The sequence below is a fragment of the Pristis pectinata genome, chromosome 18 (assembly GCF_009764475.1).
Source record: "Pristis pectinata isolate sPriPec2 chromosome 18, sPriPec2.1.pri, whole genome shotgun sequence".
NCBI lineage: Eukaryota > Metazoa > Chordata > Chondrichthyes > Rhinopristiformes > Pristidae > Pristis > Pristis pectinata.
The window spans coordinates 32,816,522-32,834,191 of record NC_067422.1 but is presented as its reverse complement, the minus strand read 5'-3'; the positions used below and the strand labels follow the sequence as shown (position 1 = coordinate 32,834,191).

The 17,670-nt window shown below is 42.6% G+C and overlaps 1 protein-coding gene across 1 annotated transcript in view; it reads right to left on the bottom strand.

Annotated features, from left to right (window-relative positions):
* Positions 1–17,670, bottom strand: part of gsg1l2b (gsg1-like 2b) — a 125,204-nt gene that overhangs the window by 34,519 nt on the left and 73,015 nt on the right. The window lies entirely within an intron of this gene.

The following is a 17,670-nucleotide window of genomic DNA, read 5'->3' as shown; positions in this document are numbered from 1 at the left end:
GAGTGACGAAGGTAGAAATGAAGTGATAGGAAGCAATATAAGCGAGGCTGGTAAATGATGCAGACATAAGACAATGGGGTGGGTGAGCAGAGAATAAGCACAGGGCGACTGGCCAACTAAATAGTCTTTGCTTGACCTCTGCTTTCCTCTGTTTCACCCCAGATTCTGCACAGTTCTGTTTCTTGTGCCTTTATTTTGATGCATGATTCTTTCTGTTATTTTCTCCATGTAACCAGGCACTGGGTGAAGTAAATAAAGTGAAAACATCTGCGTGGGAGGATGTCAGTGGCGGCAGGAATGTTTGCATTTTATGTTTGCATTGCGGGCTTTACTCAGGAAATCACACCACCATATGAACAGTTAAAGAGAGCAGCAACAAAATGGACACCAAATAAACAGAGTCTGATGAGTCCAGAATCTGTGCCAGAGAATTCCCTTTTGGTACTTGATTTGTCCAGAATGAACTCATGCATTTAACAACTGTGTTGCGTCAGTTCCAGCAGCAGGGCAGATTCACTGTTCTTTTATATTCAGTGGTGTAACTAAAGCTGGACATCAGAAAGTCAAGGAGACAAAAACCCCATTCAGTCCATCATCGTATTTTTTCCCACCCCTAATCCAAAGTAAGGTTTGGGTTTTGGCCTTGTGGCATGCTCCGTGCAAGGTGAACTCGCAAGGGTTGGTAAGAAGGGTGGGGTAAGGATGTACAGGTTATGGGTGGGGGGAGGTTGGAGGAGGTTGTGATTGCAGTGGGAGATTCCTGTCGAGGGAAGGTCCCAAACACCTATGGGTGATTCAGTGGTGGGCAAGAGAGGCAGATAATGAAGGGGTGAAGCAGACAGAATGCATGGGGATGGGTTGCTGGCTAGATTTTTGGGTTTGGATGAAGTATTCAAATCAAGTTATGTTGAACTTATTGTCATATGCTCAAGTGCGGTGAGGTAAAGGTATAATAAGACACTTGCTTGCAGCAGCATCACAGGCATATTGATTCAGATAACAACACACGGAAGTTATACATAAGTTAGACATACATTATATTGGATTTCCACATTAGTGGAAATAGTTTGCTTATCCTATGGAATCCTTGGGAATGAGTGAATCCCTATAAAAAGATTAAGAATACATTTGAGGGAAATCAGGAGGGCAAAGAGAGGGTATGAGATGGATCTGGCAGATAGGGTTAAGGAAAATCCCAAGAGGTTCTATAGCTATATTAAGAGTAAAAGGTTGGCTAGGGAGAGAGTAGGTCCCCTTAGAAATCAGCAGGGCAGCCTACATCTTGAGCTGGGGGAGATGGGTGGGATTTTTAATGAATATTTCTCCTCGGTTTTGACTAAGGAGAAAATTAAGGTTGCTCAAGAGATAAGGAAAACAAGTGTTGTTGAAGGACATCTGTATTACCAGGGAGGAGGTATTTGCATCCTTACAGTGCATTAAGGTGGATAAATCCCCAGTGCCTGACTGAGTGCATCCTCGGACTTGGTGGGAGGCTAGAGAAGAAATTGCGGAGGCCCTTGTGGAGATATTTGCTTTATCGTTAGCCACTGGTGAGGTTCCCGAAGACTGGAAGGCGGCTAATGTTGTTCCGTTGTTTGAGAAGATAGCAAGGACAAGCCAGGGAACTACAGGTTGGTCAGCCTGGCATCATTAGTGAGGAAGTTACTGGAAGGAATTCTGAGGGACGGGATCTACCAGCATTTGGATAGATAGAGTCTGATTAGGAGGAGTCAGGATGGTTTTGTGCATGGAAAGTCGTGCTTCATGAATTCTTTAGAGTTTTTTGAAGAAGTAACCAAAAAGGTAGATAAGGTAGGGAAGTGGATGTTGTCTATCTGGATGTTAGCAAGGCCTTCGACAAGGTAGGCTGGTCTGGAAGGTTAGGTCCCATGGAATCCAGAGAGAACTAGTTAGGTGGATTCAAAATTGGCTCAGAGGTAGGACGCAGAGGGTGATGGTTAAAGGTTGTTTCTCGGAATGGAGGCCAGCGACTAGTGGTGTGCCACAGGGGTCGGTGTTGGGACCCTTGTTATTCGTTACTTATATAAATGATTTGGAGACGAATGCACAAGGCTTGATCTGTAAGTATGTGGGTGACACAAAATGAAGCGGTGTTGTTTATAGTGAAGAAGGTTATAGTTGATTACAGGGGGACCTCAATAAGTTGGAGAAGTGGGCTGAGGAGTGGCAAATGGATTTCAATACAGATACGTGTGAGGTGATGCATTTTGGAAAGTCAAACCATGTAGGACTTATACTATGAATGGTAGGGCACCAGGGAGTGTAATGGAACAGAGGGACCTAGGAGTACAAGTGCATAGTTCATTGAAAAAGCAGTACCATAGATTGACAGGGTGGTGAAGAAGGTGTTCAGCACGCTGGCCTTCATCAGTCAGGACATTGAATATAGGAGTTGGGACATTATCTTGCCATTGTATAAGTTATTGGTGAGGCCACACTTTGAGTACTGTGTACAGTTTTGGTCACCCCACCCTGTTATCGGAAACGTGGTTAAACTGGAAAAGATTGCAGAAAAGATTTATGAAGATATTGCCAGGATTAGAGGGCCTGAGTTATAGGGAGAGGTTGGCCAGGCTATGTCTTTACTCCTTGGAACATAGTAGAATGATGGGAAACCTTATAGAAGTGTTTAAAATTATGAGCAGCATAGATCAAGTGGATGGTAACAGTCTTTTCTTCAGGGTAGGGAAGTCCAAAACTTGGGGGCATAGAATTAGGGTGAGAGGGGAAAGACTTAAAAGGGACCTGAGGGGCAACTTTTCACGCAGAGGGTGGTGAGTATCTGGAACATGCTGCTAGAGGAAGTGGTTGAGGCAGGTACAAGCACTCGGATAGGTACATGGAGGTGCGGGGCTTAGAGGGATATGGGCCGAATGCAGGAAATTGGGACTAGCTGGGTGGGCACTATGGTCAGCATGGACTTGTTGGGCCAAAGGGCCTGTAACTGTGCTATATTGCTCTATGAGTCTAATACTTCCTTCAATTTAAATGCTTTGATTCCTTCACCCATTAATCTTCTACATTCAGACTCTGGCATCACACGATGGTGAATCTACACTGTAGCTCAAAAGGCTCTGTACATCTTTCCAGGGTTCAGTGCCCAGCTCTGAAGTACTCCATAAGGGATATGACCAAGGCTTTGTGCAGTTCCTGCACAACCTCCTCACTCGGATCTTCCAAATCCCTTGCACTCAAAGCCAAGCTTCCGTTTGATATTTTGATTGTTTTTCTTGTATCTGTGTATTTATTTTTCAATAATCCGTGCTCCTGTACAGCCAAATCGCTTTGCTCGCCCACACTCTTAGTATTTCACAACTGAGCAGTTAATTCTCTTGGCATTCAGCAGGAAATATCCTTTTCAAAATAAAGAACAGTCAAATATTTACTCATATGAAAATATTAAAGTGCACGTTCTCTAACACCACATAAATTAAGCACTTTTCTTTTGTGTCTGGTTTGCATGTGATTTGGGCTTTACAAATGATTGGAGGTGGAAGGGGTGTGGTGTGGGTCAACAGTCTGATGCAGTGAACTAGAGACTGGCCCTTCACCTTGAACATTTGGGCTTAGAATGGAACCAATCCTGTAAGTCGCTATCAGGTGCAAAAGTCCCATGTGAATTGAAATGGAAATGTGAAGTGGGCTTGGATTGATGAAAAGGAACTGGTCTTTATATGGTGTTTGTTGGTGAATCCAGTCATAGGTTGCAAAGATACCTCAAAGATTCCTCACATTGGTGAGGGGGAGGAGCTCTGGAATGGAACAGTTCCAAATGGTACCGTCAGATCTCTCTATCTAAATAGCAGGAAAGCTGGCACATCAGTGTGTATCAGTGCGAGTCCCAAATTTCCTAAGAGGTGCTTGTTGAGGAGTTCTCATGTGGAATTCTGTGGCAGGGCACCAACTTCCCTAAGTTTCCCAATTATCAGCCCAGGAAACCTGCCTCATCAGCCCTACGACAAGTTCATTCATCTGAATGGAGAGCGATGGTAGGGAAGGGGAAAGGTTTCAGAAATTAACACTGAGTTAACAAATATAGGTCATTATTTTTGTGTTTTCTAATATTTTGCGTATTTCAATTTTTATTTTCTTTAATAAAGATGATTTTTTTGGTAATGGTGTTACCAAGCTTTGTATTTTTTGAGTGTTGGTGAAAGTCAGAGATAATCAGAATTCTTTTGGCAGCTTTGACAGCCGGCCTAACCAGCTGTGAGAAGCTTTTTTCTGGGCAGGGCTTGTTAAGGCCCTAATGTCTTTTATAAACTGAACTGCCCATATTAGGGACAACTTTGTGGATGAAGATATGAACAGGGTATGTGCAGACCCAACAGATTCGCACAGAGCAAGTGCAACCAGCTTGCTTGCCATTGGAAATTCTAGGCATTTATTATTGCACTTGCCTCTACTATTTATTTTGAATGGACATGCAATTATAAAAAGGAGGCATCATCTCTGTCCCATTTCAACAGACGATTAGTTACTGAGCATTTCAAGGAAGGTGTGTTCTATCTCTGAACACCAGATTATTTGGATCGATGTACATTAAACTAATTGGGTGGCCTTGCACCTTATTGTCTGCCTGCACTGCATCTTCTCTGAAACTGTAACACTATATTCTGCATTGTTATTACTTTTCCCTTGTAGTACCTCAATGTACTGTTGTGATGAAATGATCTATATGGATGGCATGCGAAACAAAGTTTTTCACTGTATCTCGGCACGTGAGATAACAAAATAATTTACCATTTACTAATTAGAAAAGCCTCTGTCTGTTCCACTACAGTAACAGCAGCTGTTAACTTCCATTAAGAGAAAAGCTGTGTTCAGGGAAATATTGAAACCTTGGGTGTTTCCCAGTTGGGTTTGTCCTGTTGCACTTCATTAATCATTACTACCTTTGGGGAGCTAAAAACAATATCTGGCACTCCAACCAAATTGGGAAAAAGACTTGGTTAAACATTGGCACCGTTGCACCAAAGGAAATCTGTCCAACTCTGTTGGAAGACAAGAGTCATTGTGAGCATACAACATGGAAAGAGGCCCTTTGGCCCGTTGAGTTATGTCAACCATCAAACACCCATTTACACTATTTCTGCATTAAACCATTTTATGCACATTCCTTACAACTACCCCCCCCCCCACCCGAATTCTAACACTCATTTACACAAGCAAGGCAGCTCACAGTGCCCAGTTAACCTTCAAACCCACACATTCTTGGGATGGGGGAGGAAACTGGAGCACCCAGAGGACATGCATTTCAGGTGAGAGGGGGAAAGCTTAAAGGAGATGTGTGTGGGGCCAGTTTTTGATACAGAGTGTGGTAGGTGTCTGAAATATGCTGCCAGGGTGGTGGGTGGAAGCAGATGTGATAGTGGTGTTTAAGAGTTACATAGACACATGAATATGCAGGGAATGGAGGCATATGGATCATGTACAGGTGGAAGAGATTTAGTTTAATTCAGCATCACGTTCAGCATAGACATCGTGGGCTGAAAGGACTGTTCCTGTGCTGTACTGTTCCATGTTCTATGTTCTATCCTTGATCCCAAGGGGCCATCTGAGAAGATCACCTAAAATTCTTCTAAAAATGCTGTAGCTCTGGAATGAGAAACACTCTGACCAAACTAATGACTTCTTATTAGTACTGAATATAACATTTTCTTGCATTGGTGAATTTGAGCAATCACCCAGGACACAAGGTGAGGCTGAGTGTGTAAACAGGAATGTAGGAGATGAGGAAGATCAGGGAGTGGTCATTGTGAGCCCAGCTGGTGCTTAAAAACCGATAAACCTGTCAGAGGGGAAGACTGGAAAATCTCAAGAATTTGTGATTTCTGGAAAATCTGGAGGGTTTGTGAAAGGATGAGTTTGCTAAGAGTCTGCAGTGGTACTTCATGATTTCAATACATTGAGAATGGTCTAAAAAAAGAGTGCTGTGCAGATTGACTACATGAGGTGTGGGAGGAGAGTGAGAGAGGTTGGAGACAAGAAGTGAGCAAGGTATCATGGACTTGTCTCTGTGTTTTTCTTTTGCACTAATGTCTTGTTTTGCAGAGTCTTTTTTTTTCACTGTCCTGTGTAATACATGTATAATTCAGGTACAACTTATGTTCTGTATGTTGTTGTCTGAACCTACGTGCCTGTGATGCTGCTGCAAGCTTTTTATTGTACCTGTACCTCACTGTACTTGTACATATGACAATAAACTCGACTTGACTTGATCATGCATTAGAAGATGTGCTCTTTGTCACCTGTCCGGCAGTTTAACAGGACAAGGCAATTCAAAGAAACATGCATTTAATTTTTACTTCTGAAGGCTCCACTTCAACCTTAAATTTTTTCATGATCTTCTGTAGCTGTATGATTACATTAAAACATGCTGAGAGTCTATCAGAACTCCTGTGTGCAAATCTAATTACTTTCTTAATTACTTTTTTGTGTATTTTGTGCTCACCGGTGTGAAGGATATTAATTCTGAGGAATGGAGAACCTTCTATTTCAGAAACCAAATTCTCCTGGTTCAGGTGAAGCATATTCTATCCTGCCTGTCTATACAACCTCAACATGAGTACTGTGCCGACGTGATCGTTCCTCATTACTCACACTGGTTGTCATCTGACCTCTCTGGCATCGTTGCTGGTTGCAGGGAATTTCAATTGTGAGCTGTTGACATGAGGAACTAACTTGGGATACTATACAAACACCAAGACAGACAGGGGTTTATCCCATTGGATGGACTGGTTCATACAATAATCCTGTTGTGATTTGAAATATCTGTCATGGCAACATTATCCCTGAGATATCTTCGGAGATAGAATTTTTGTCAACATTCTACTCATTACCCAGGATCATTCTGTTGGAAACAGTAGGGGAATGGCATTAACATTTCCATGTGTGTTTCGTGAAACAGGCCTTTTGGCTCAATTCATCTGTGCTGACAAGTTAGTCTCATCTGCTTGCGTTTGGTCCATATCCTTCTAAACCTTCCCTTTCCATGTACCTGTCCAAATGTCTTTTAAGTGTTGTAAATGTACCCCCTCTACCTTGGAAAGAATCACAATCGTGAGATCTTATAATGAGTTATGGATCGAGCCTTGCTTGGTCGGAATCCCCCCCAAATCCCACAGCAAAGACTCGAGACTGGTAACTCATACAATACCATGGGCGCTGTCCAAGGTGCTGTCCTTTGTATGAAATGCTTTAGCCTGTTTGCCATTTACCCTCTGAGATGGGAGCCATACATTGCATAGCTCCATTCTAAGGAATATCAGTGGAATTTTCTCTACTCTTTTTGCCAACCAATGTCACACTTTGAGTCATCTTCAAAACAAGAATGAAGTTGTGTAAATGCCAACATTTGTTTCCATTTACTAAAGCTGTGGCAGAAAATCAAAAGAAGCTATAAGCACTTCTCTTATAACGGTACTCTGTGCCTGTTCTATGTAGAGGGCAAGTTACAGTTAAAAAAAAAAGATGAAGGATGGCTGGCAGTGGACTGGACAAGCAATTCAATTGTCTTGGTCCAATGATTTCACAGGAAGGAAATCTGAGAGATTAATGAATATTACGAAAACCCTGAAACTGCATTATTCCCTAACTTAGTATAATTTCTTTTGTGATTGCCAACACTATATCGTACATTATTTATAAATCAACTATTATATAAACCTGCAGGGCACAGATGTCCAGATCTTAATATTGTTGCCAATGGGAAGTTGAAGTATAATCTCAATAATAGTGAGAACATGTCTTTTGGTACAGCACAGGGACCAAAGAATATTCCAACAACTGATAAAAGTGAAGTGGTCAGACTTCCAGTGATCTGGCAAGACTCAAACAATTTGTGAGGTGCTACATTTATACCAACACATTTTCTCTTGCATTCTGATATAGAAGTGGGTAAGCCCATCCCATCTGGGATCCTTATGCTGTTTCTCCATTGGGTTAATGTTGTATTAGTGCTATCAACTCCTGAGGGAGGGTCTCACAGCCAAAAGATCCCTCTCCCTCAAGACAAACTTCCCAGAGTTGCTCAGGCTGACATTCCATTATTTTGTTGTTTAAGCAGGGCACCATTAGTAGATGTGACAAGCTTTACAATGATTCAAATGTCAGGAGTGGGAGCCAGGCAATGTGGCTGTACATTTGGACAAAAGGAGCCTTGAGTCTAGGACCCAGTTGCTAATTATTTTGTTTTTCCTTTAATCACTTTCTGGGCAGTGGGAATTGCTGGCAAGGCCAGAATTTATTGCCCATCACTAATTGCCCTTATAAAGGTTTGGGTGAGCCACCATCAGGAACTGCTGCAATCTTTCTGATGAAGGTGCTGTTGAGGAAGGAGTTCCAGGATTTAGACCAGTGACAATGAGGCACGGGGATATGTTTCAGGATGGATTGCAACTTGGAGGGTGTCCCCAGGCACCCGTTCCCCTTGTCCTTCCTGTTGGCAAAGGTCACAGGTTTTGGAAGTGCTATTAGCGTAGCCTGGGCAAATAACTGGTGTATTTTGCAATTGGTACACGCTGCAGCTACCTTTTGCCAGTGGTGAAGGGAATTAATACTTAGAGTGGTGGATCGAGTACCAATCAAGCAGGCTACTTGGCCCAGCTGGTGATGAGCTTCTGGACTGTTGTTGAAGGTCATCCAGGCAAGTACAGAGTATTCCATCACCTTCATGATGTGTAGATCGAGTGTCAGGTGAATCATTCTCCACAGAACACTCAGCCTCTGACCTGTTCTTGTAATCACAATATTTACATGGCTGGCCATTTGAGCGTCTCATAGATGGTGACCTCCCAGATGTTGGTGGTGAAGGATTCAGCGATGGTAATGCCATTGATTATCAACGGAAGCTGGTTAGACTCTTTTGTGAGACATCAGCCCAAGGCTGGACATTAGCCTGGGTCTTGCTGTGTGCAAGCATGGACACCTTCATCTACTGATGAGTTGCGAATGGCATTGAACATTGTGCAATCAGCAGTGAGCATCCCCAGTTCTGACCTCCTGATGGAAGGGAGGCCACTGAAGAAGCAGTTGAAGATGGATAGCCCATTGCTTCTGAGGAACTCCTCCAGTGATGTCCTGTGGTTGGGATGACTGACTAACAACCACAGCCATTTTTTCTTTCTGCAAAGTGTAACTCCAACCACTGGAGTGTTTTCCTCTTGATGCCCATTGACTTTAGGGCCATAGAGTCATAGAGCACTACAGCACAGAAAAAGGCCCTTTGGCCCATCTAGTCCATGCTGACCTGATCAGCCTAGTCCCATCTACCTGCACCCGGACCATATCCCTCTATACCTCCCTCATCCACGTACCTATCCAAACTTCTCTTAAATGTTACAATTGAAGCAGCATCTACCACTTCTGCTGGCAGCTCGTTCCACACTTGCACCACCCTCTGAGTGAAGAAGTTTCCCCTCAGATTACCCATAAATATTTCATCTTTCACCCTAAACCTATGACTTCTAGTTCTAGTCTCACCCAACTTGAGGGGAAAAAGCCTGCATGCATTCACCCTATCTCTACCCCTCATAACTTTGTATACCTTTATAACATCTCCCCTTATTCTCCTGCGCTCCAGGGAATGAAATCCTAACCTATTCAAACTTTCCCTATAACTCAAGTCCTCAAGTCCTGGTAGCATCCTTGTAAATTTTCTCTGCACTCTTTCAAGCTCCCAGTCAAATATTGCCTTGACGTCAAGGGCAGTCAATCTTCTCTCACCTCTGCAATTCAGCTCTTTGGGCCAGGGCTGAAATGAGGTCTAGAGCCGAGTGGTCCTGGCAACACTTGACTGGGCTTCTGTGAGAAACTTATTGAAGAGTAAGTGCGACTTGATAGCAGTGTTGGTGGGACCTTCCATTATTTTCTTGATGATTGAGAGGAGGCTGATGGAATGGTGATTAACTACATTGGATTTGTCCTGCCTTTTTTTGTGGATGGGACATATGTAGGTAACATTCCACATTGTTGGGTGGATAACAGTGTTGTAACTGTAATAGTTGGCCTCAACCTTTGTGACAAGGAAACCCAAGAGCTGTTCACATATCACTGGAAGAGAGAGTGGAGGAGGCAGGAAATGACTGAATGACCATCATTCCTTGTCTTTCTCATGTTGCAGCAGTACTCTACCAAAACACTCTGGAAGTGTGCTCCACCTCAGCTCCTGAGCTCTTCTCCCAGACTGTGACATGGAGATACCTGACAAAAGTTTTGTCATACATCTCCATTGAAACTTGATTTCATTGTTGAAGTGCTTCAGAGTACACTGTATTTCTTCAAATTGAATCCAATGTAAAAATGTATAGATTATTTGTATCTCCAACTCTGGAGCAACCAACATGGGAAAAGATTTGAGTTTCAAGATTAAGGCCAACAAACTTTAATGATTATGCTTGTGCCTTGTTAATGCTTATAGCAAAACTGAAGGGGGAACTGAAGCCACTTGAGTTGAAAAGATTGACCAGAGGGGATAATTGTTATCTGAAGGATAAAGATATGTCCCCAACAGCATTTCCAGTCATTACTGTGGCCTCAGTTACTACCTTTGAACTGATAATCTTGTGCTGTTGCGTAGTATTGGCGGATCCAAATTCTTGAGTCACATGATTAGAGCTTTTTCCTTTAATTTAAAAATATGCGATGGCACACCAGATGGTGACAGAGAGTTTAAAAATTTAACAGAAAGCTGTACAACCTTATCCGTGTCTATCACAGAGTCAATAGACTTATATAGTACAGGTTGTCTGGGAAGCTTGGAAGGAAGGTCTTTATTCATGGCGTGAACTGTGTCTTTTTTTTATATGCAAAAACTAGTGTCAAGTGACATATGGGAAAACAGTTTGCATTAGATCATGAAGTGATGTAATAATTCAGCCCAATTTTTTCATCTAAATCATTCCTGTTGAGTTTCTGTGTCTAACTTCCCTATTTCCTAATTTGAGTAAATTTGAAGCAAAATTTGCAGATGGGTTACCTGTCACATATTCATTTTCAAGTGTAATTGTCTAAAATTTTCCCTAATATATGATGTTTTAATACAGGCTTTCAATTCATCACCTTTAGTACCTCATGGAATTACCGGTAGTATTTCAGAAAATTCTCCTGCTCGCACCAAAGTAACACCTCCCATTAATGTATTATTGTGCCTAAAATCTTGCAACGATTGATCTAATGCTTCAGTGATTGCTTTTTGAGCCATTGTACATTAATCCCAGAAAGTAAGTTTACAATCTTTTAGAAATTTTTCCTTCATAGTTCCCTGACCAATGTTACCTGTTGGAGTCTTCACATTTGTTAAATTTAAAAGTTTAAAAGCCAAATGTGAAGTTTCCCCCTTGTCAAAAGAGTTGAAGCTATTCTGATAATGCCGTGCCAGGAACTTTAGCCAAAAGTAATCCAATAAGAAAAGTTTTTCCCATACCACGAGTAGCATCGAGAAAGAATGATTTCATTGTAACAGCCTCTGTAATAGCATTCAAGGCATTTCTTTGGTATCTCACTAAACTTGGTTCCTTCTTTCAGATATATTCATCCAACTGGTTTAAATCATAGCTGGTCTCTTGCAGAAAATCAGTGCACAAATTTTCAGTTTTTCTTTGAAGTTCAGGTAGACCAAAGTTACTTAGGTCAGTTCCACCCAAACATTCAGTACCTTAGCACCTCAAAACTAGACCTGAAAAAAAAGTCATCAATTTTCAATGAGGAAAATTAAAATTAGGCTTTTTTTGATCTATGGAGGGCCTCCTATGGAGGCTTTAACAAAAGTAAGAGTGTAGTGCACATCTTTGTGCTAAACCTAACTTGTGCAAAATTTCAGATTTCCAGATGTTTCATTCCTGAGCTATGTATGGGACACATGGATATTCTATCTTGTTATATATCTTTAGATGACCATCAGGTATATTGAAAGGTGGATGAGGAAGTATAGTGTTTACAGGTTATTTTAAAATTAGAGTACAGGAACAGTTGTTATGATTACTGTAGTTTAATTGGTTTTCACAAAGGAAACAGACTTTGTAGGTGGAGAATTCAGTGAACGAGTGGGTCGAATTCCATTGCAGGGCCCCATAAATAAAGAGGAGGTACTTAATGCCTTGGCAAACTTAAAAATGGATAAATCCCCAGGGCCGGATGGGATTTATCCCAGGCTGTTACTGGAGGCTAGGGAAGCGATTGCTGGGAGACTGAGATTCCTAAATCTTCACTGGACATCAATGAGGTAACAGATGTCCAGAGGGCAGCAAAGGAGATCCATTTTTTCAAGGAGGACAGCAGGAAAAAGCATGATAACTGGAGACCTGTGAGCCTAACATCAGCAGTAGGGAAGATACTGGAAAAAACTCGGAGGGAGAGGATTAATGATCACTCGGTAAGGTAGGGACTAATCGGAGACAGCCAACATGGCTTTGTCAAGGGCAGATCCTGTCTGACCAATTTGATTGAACTCTTTGAAGATATAACAATGTGTATCAATGAGGGTAGGGAAGTAGATGTGATTTACATGAACTTTCGTAAGGCTTTGACAAGAGTCTACATGAGGGACCGGTTCAAAGGGTTAGAGCCCATGGGATCCAGAACAAGTGACAAACTAGATCTAAAATTGGCTTGGCAATAGGAGACAGAGGGTGATGGTAGAAGGTTGCTTTTGTAAGTGGAGGCCTGTGACTAGTGGTGTCCCATAAGGATCGGTGCTGGGACCTTTGCTATTTGTAATATATGTGAATGACTTGGATGTGAATGTGAAAGGCAAGATCAGAAAATTTGTGGATGACATGGAGATTAGTGGGATTGCCAATAGTGTGGAAGACAGTCTTAGATAAGATAAGATAAGATCTTTAGAAGTCACATGTACATCGAAACACACAGTGAAATGCATCTTTTGCATAGAGTGTTCTGGGGGCAGCCCGCAAGTGTCGCTACGCTTCTGGCGCCAACATAGCATGCCCACAACTTCCTAACCTGTATGTCTTTGGAATGTGGGAGGAAACCGGAGCACCCAGAGGAAACCCACGCAGACATGGGGGAGAACGTACAAACTCCTTACGGACAGTGGCAGGAATTGAACCCGGGTCACTGGCGCTGTAAAGCGTTATGCTTAGCTGCAAGAGTTATCAATATTTTGGTGAAGTAGGCTGAAAATGGCAGGTGGAGTTTAATTCAGACAAATGTGAGGTGGTGCATTTTGTGACCACTAATAAGGCTGGGATATACACCACGAATGGTAATGTCTAAGGGATTATTGAGGAACAGAGGGACCATGGTGTACAAATTCATAAGCCCTTGAAGGTGGCAACAGAAGCAGACAACATGGTGAGGAAGGCATATGGGATACTTGCCTTCGCTAGACGGGGCAGTGAATACAGAAGTAGGGAGGTTATGCTCCAACTTTATAAGACACTGGTCAGACCTCAGCTGAAGTACTGCATGCAGTTCCGGTCACCACACAACAGGAATGATGTAACAGCACTGGAGAAGATGCAGAGGAGATTCACCAGCATGTTGCCAGGGATGGAGCAGTTCAGTTATGAGGAGAAACTGGAGAAGCTGGGTCTTTTATCCCTGGAGCAGAGGAGATTAAAAGAGGGCAGATGACTGAGGTATATAAAATTATGAGGGGTATAGGCAGGGTAGACTGCAGGAAACTTTCCCCCAAATCAGAGGTGGATAAGACTAAAGGACATTGGTTTAAGGTAAGGGGAAAGAGATTTAAAGAGAAAATGAGGGGGACCTTCTTCACCCAGAAAGTGATAAGTACCTGGAATGCACTGCCTGAGACAGTGGTTGAAGCTGGGTCACTGACAACATGTAAGAAGTGTCCAGGTGAGCACTTAAAACACCGAAGCATAGAGGGCTGTGGACCAGGTGCTGGGAGATGGGATTAAAACAGAAGGATGCCCATTGGTCAGCGAGGATCAGTTGAGCTGAATGCCTTGTTTCCTTGCTGTACGATTCTATGACTCTGTAGGGTTTATAAAGTATGATGATGTGGCTTGATGATTATATTATTGAGTTAGTCATGCAGAGGCCTAAACTGATGATCCAGCTGGAAATTAAAATCCTGTATCAGTGGAGTTAAGAATCATAGAACCATGTAGCATGGAGACAAGCCCTTCAGCTGACAACACCCATAGCAAGCATCAAGTGCTATACTAATCCCACTTACCAGGACTCGATCTGTATCCTACCATACCCAGATGCTTCTTCAATGTTGTGAAAGTACCTGCCTCCACCACCTTCTCAGGTAGTGTATTCCAGATTGCAACCAATCTGGACAAATTCTTCCTCAGATCCCTTCTATATCTTTTATTCCTCAGCTTAAATGTATGACCAGGAACTTGTTGGACTGATACAAAATCAACTAACTCAGTAACGCTGAGCTTGCCTTCTCCGGTGTATTCACTGCTCCACTGCAGCATTGTCTAGTCCTCAAAGCCTTCTGTAATGGCCTGGGAAGTCTTTCAATTTAATCAAACGCTAACTCAATGAAGCAGTCTTCCTAGCACCAGCTTCTCAAGGCAACCCGTGATTAATGCTGGATTTGCCACTTATGCCCACATGTGGAGAATGAGTTAAAAGATATAACTTCCATTAACTCTCAATAACTATAAAACTAATACCATGTCCTCTCCTAGTCCTTCAATTTTAGTTTAAGGGAATAAAAATCTGTTTATTGTGATTGGAATTTTAGCCCCAGGCAAGGGACAGACACAGAAAGAGATCAGCATTTTAATATTTCAGTACTGTGGCTCTGCATTTTACAAAGAAAATGCCACTTTGATCCAAGTCTACTTTTCTCCCTTCTTATTTGTCTGGGAGGCCGCCTGCCATTCTGTTCTTCCTGCAAGCGAATGAGTTCAGATGATTGAGCCAAAGGTAGACCTCCTGTTCCCCTACCACAGTTGTCCCTTCCCATTTGGGCTTCCGTCAATTTCCCACAGATGCCTCCTTCAATCAAGATCCCAAGTTTTTCACTCCAGCAGGAGAAAGAGGTGGCTGACAAACTACCCATCAAATCTCCAATGTTATTAGAGACACCACACAGAAAGTGAAGACATTTGGCTCAAATTCACCTGGGATCACTGTCACCCATCTCAGGGTAATTGACAAGCACACCCAGTGACTTGAGGGCATAAAGGGAAAGGAAGATCAGAGGCTGTAAGAATTATACCTTTACCCTGAGCCCTACCTCACCACCTAATCTATAACCTATTTCTATGTCTTTTGCCTGCCGCTGATGAGACCATTTCACTGAACTGGACTATAATTGATATAAGAAACTCACCTAATCTTTTGCAATGAAAGCAGTAATTTTCTTTGTGCTTCTCACAAGATCAGGCAAGAAGCCCAGCATGAGCATATTGTAGTCCCCCTACAACTGTGTTACCATGTTCCTCTCTGATTACATCCTGTGAAGCACCGTGGACACTTCTCTGCAAGTCTCTTACAGTCAGAAATGGGATAATTTATAATGGGGAACAAAGACATTCCAGAGCAATTAAGCAAATGCCTGGGTTCTGTCTTCTCAGAAAAGGACACTAAATACTTCCCAGCTTCCCAGAAATGCTAAAGAACTAAGAGTCTAATGGAAAGGAACAATTAAAGGAGATCAGTACTAGTTAAAACAAGGTGCTAGAGAAATTAATGGCATTGAACGATGATAAATCCACAGGGCTTGATCATGTGCATCCCAGAGTACTAAAGGATCAGCATTAGAAATAGTGGTTGCATTGGTTGCCATTTTCCAACGTCCTGCTCCAAATGTACTTGAGTCGGAAGGTCTCATATTGGCCTCATCACCCACAAAACTGGAGCACAGGCAAATCATCCTCAATCCCAAAGGATATCCTGAGTAAGAATTGTTTTCTTTGGACATATAGGGTTGCTGGAAAAGACTATGTCCATCCTCCATCCTTTCAGAGTGAGACTCCTGTACAGGCCAGGCGTCTCTTCCCACTCTAAGTCAGTTTATTCTCACCACCTCATGTAGTTAACTTGACTCTCAATCTGAAACTGAGAAGGTTCTGTCATTAAAATGAGCATCAGCACAAAACCAACCACAACACACAGTGGAAAGTTAAAGGTTGACAGTTAAAGAATGCTACAGCTTTCAGACTTCGCTTTGCCTTTGGTGCAGAATATTTCCTATCATAAAATGGAAATGAAAATACTTCACTGAGAAGACAACTTTATTTTTGTTTCGTATGGAGAAAGAAAGGATCACTGCCAATGATAAACATGATAGTGTAGCGGTTAGCGTAACACTATTACAGCGCCAGTGACCCAGGTTCAATTCCAGCTGCTGTCTGTAAGGAGTTTGTATGTTTTCCCTGTGTCTGTATGGGTTTCCTCTGGGTGCTCCGGTTTCCTCCCACATTCCAAAGGCATGCAGGTTAGGAAGTTGTGGGCATGCTATGTTGGAGCCGGAAGCGTGGCGACACTTGCGGGCTGCCTCCAGAACACTCAACGCAAAAGATGCATTTCACTGTGTGTTGCGATGTACATGTGACTAATAAAGATGTCTCATCTCATCTCTAGAATACAAGAGGAAGCTGGGATTCAGAGAACTTGGGATTAGTGATTACAAATGTTGTACCTCATTCGTAATGAAGCTACTTCAAATAATGAAACAACCCAGAGCACGGGGTGGGCAAACTTTCTTGGGAATGCCCACTTTCAGCTTCTCCACTGGGGGAAGATGGAGGGAAGTGCTCTCTTCCAACATGGGCTTGACCCGCTCCTCTTTTCCAGATCAATCCTCCTTCCTTGCTTTCATCACGTCGGATTATGACCTGAATTTGCTGAGGTCCTCGGCACCATTAGGAAACACTGTGATGTTCAGTTTGTTCAATAGTTATACATACAGGTGGAGGCCAGTCCATCTCTGGAGCTTCTCTGTCATTCAATGAGATTGTTGCTGATCTGAAGGTCACTTCCAATCCTGGCTATTTCGAACTGGATGCACAGGTATTTTCCTTCTTTTGCCTCATTGTACATTTTTTCTATCTCTCATTTCATTTAGAAGAAGTCACACCTGATCTATGATTAGTTCTTGTTGATTCATTCCTCTGGATGTTATCCCTCTCCCCCTCCCACCCCCACAGCCTTCTCCTGATTTCTATCATGGTACTGTAGTCCTGGTTGGTCCATAATACAGTAAGTAAATGATCCCTCTTGTCTTACCCTGCACAATCAATACCAACAGGTTATTCAGTCACAGAGCTGAATGCAACCATTTCCTTTCTCAATGTGCATCCCCTCCCTCCCTGTGTGTGTCTGCTGAAGTTACTGCTCCCTATTTGTACACTCACTTCTTACCTTATCTCTCCCTCTCCTGCAGTCTCCTCCACACCTTCCCTATCTCTCAGCGTTCTCACTCTCCCAGTAGCCCTGTACATGGTCTGCCCCCTTGAGGTGGGTCTGAAACAGCAGAGGTAATCTTCCAGGGGGAACTCTCAATAGTTACCTCTCAATCAACATCTAGAAAAAAGGATGATCCTTCCATCTCCATGAGCTGCAGCTAACTCTGTACAAATTGGTTGCCAGGTCTTTTCACTGCCACAGTGACCACTATGTAACAGTATGTCACTCATTTTAAAAGACTGGAACAATCTGAGGGTGTGTATGGAGCTGTGCAAATATTTATCT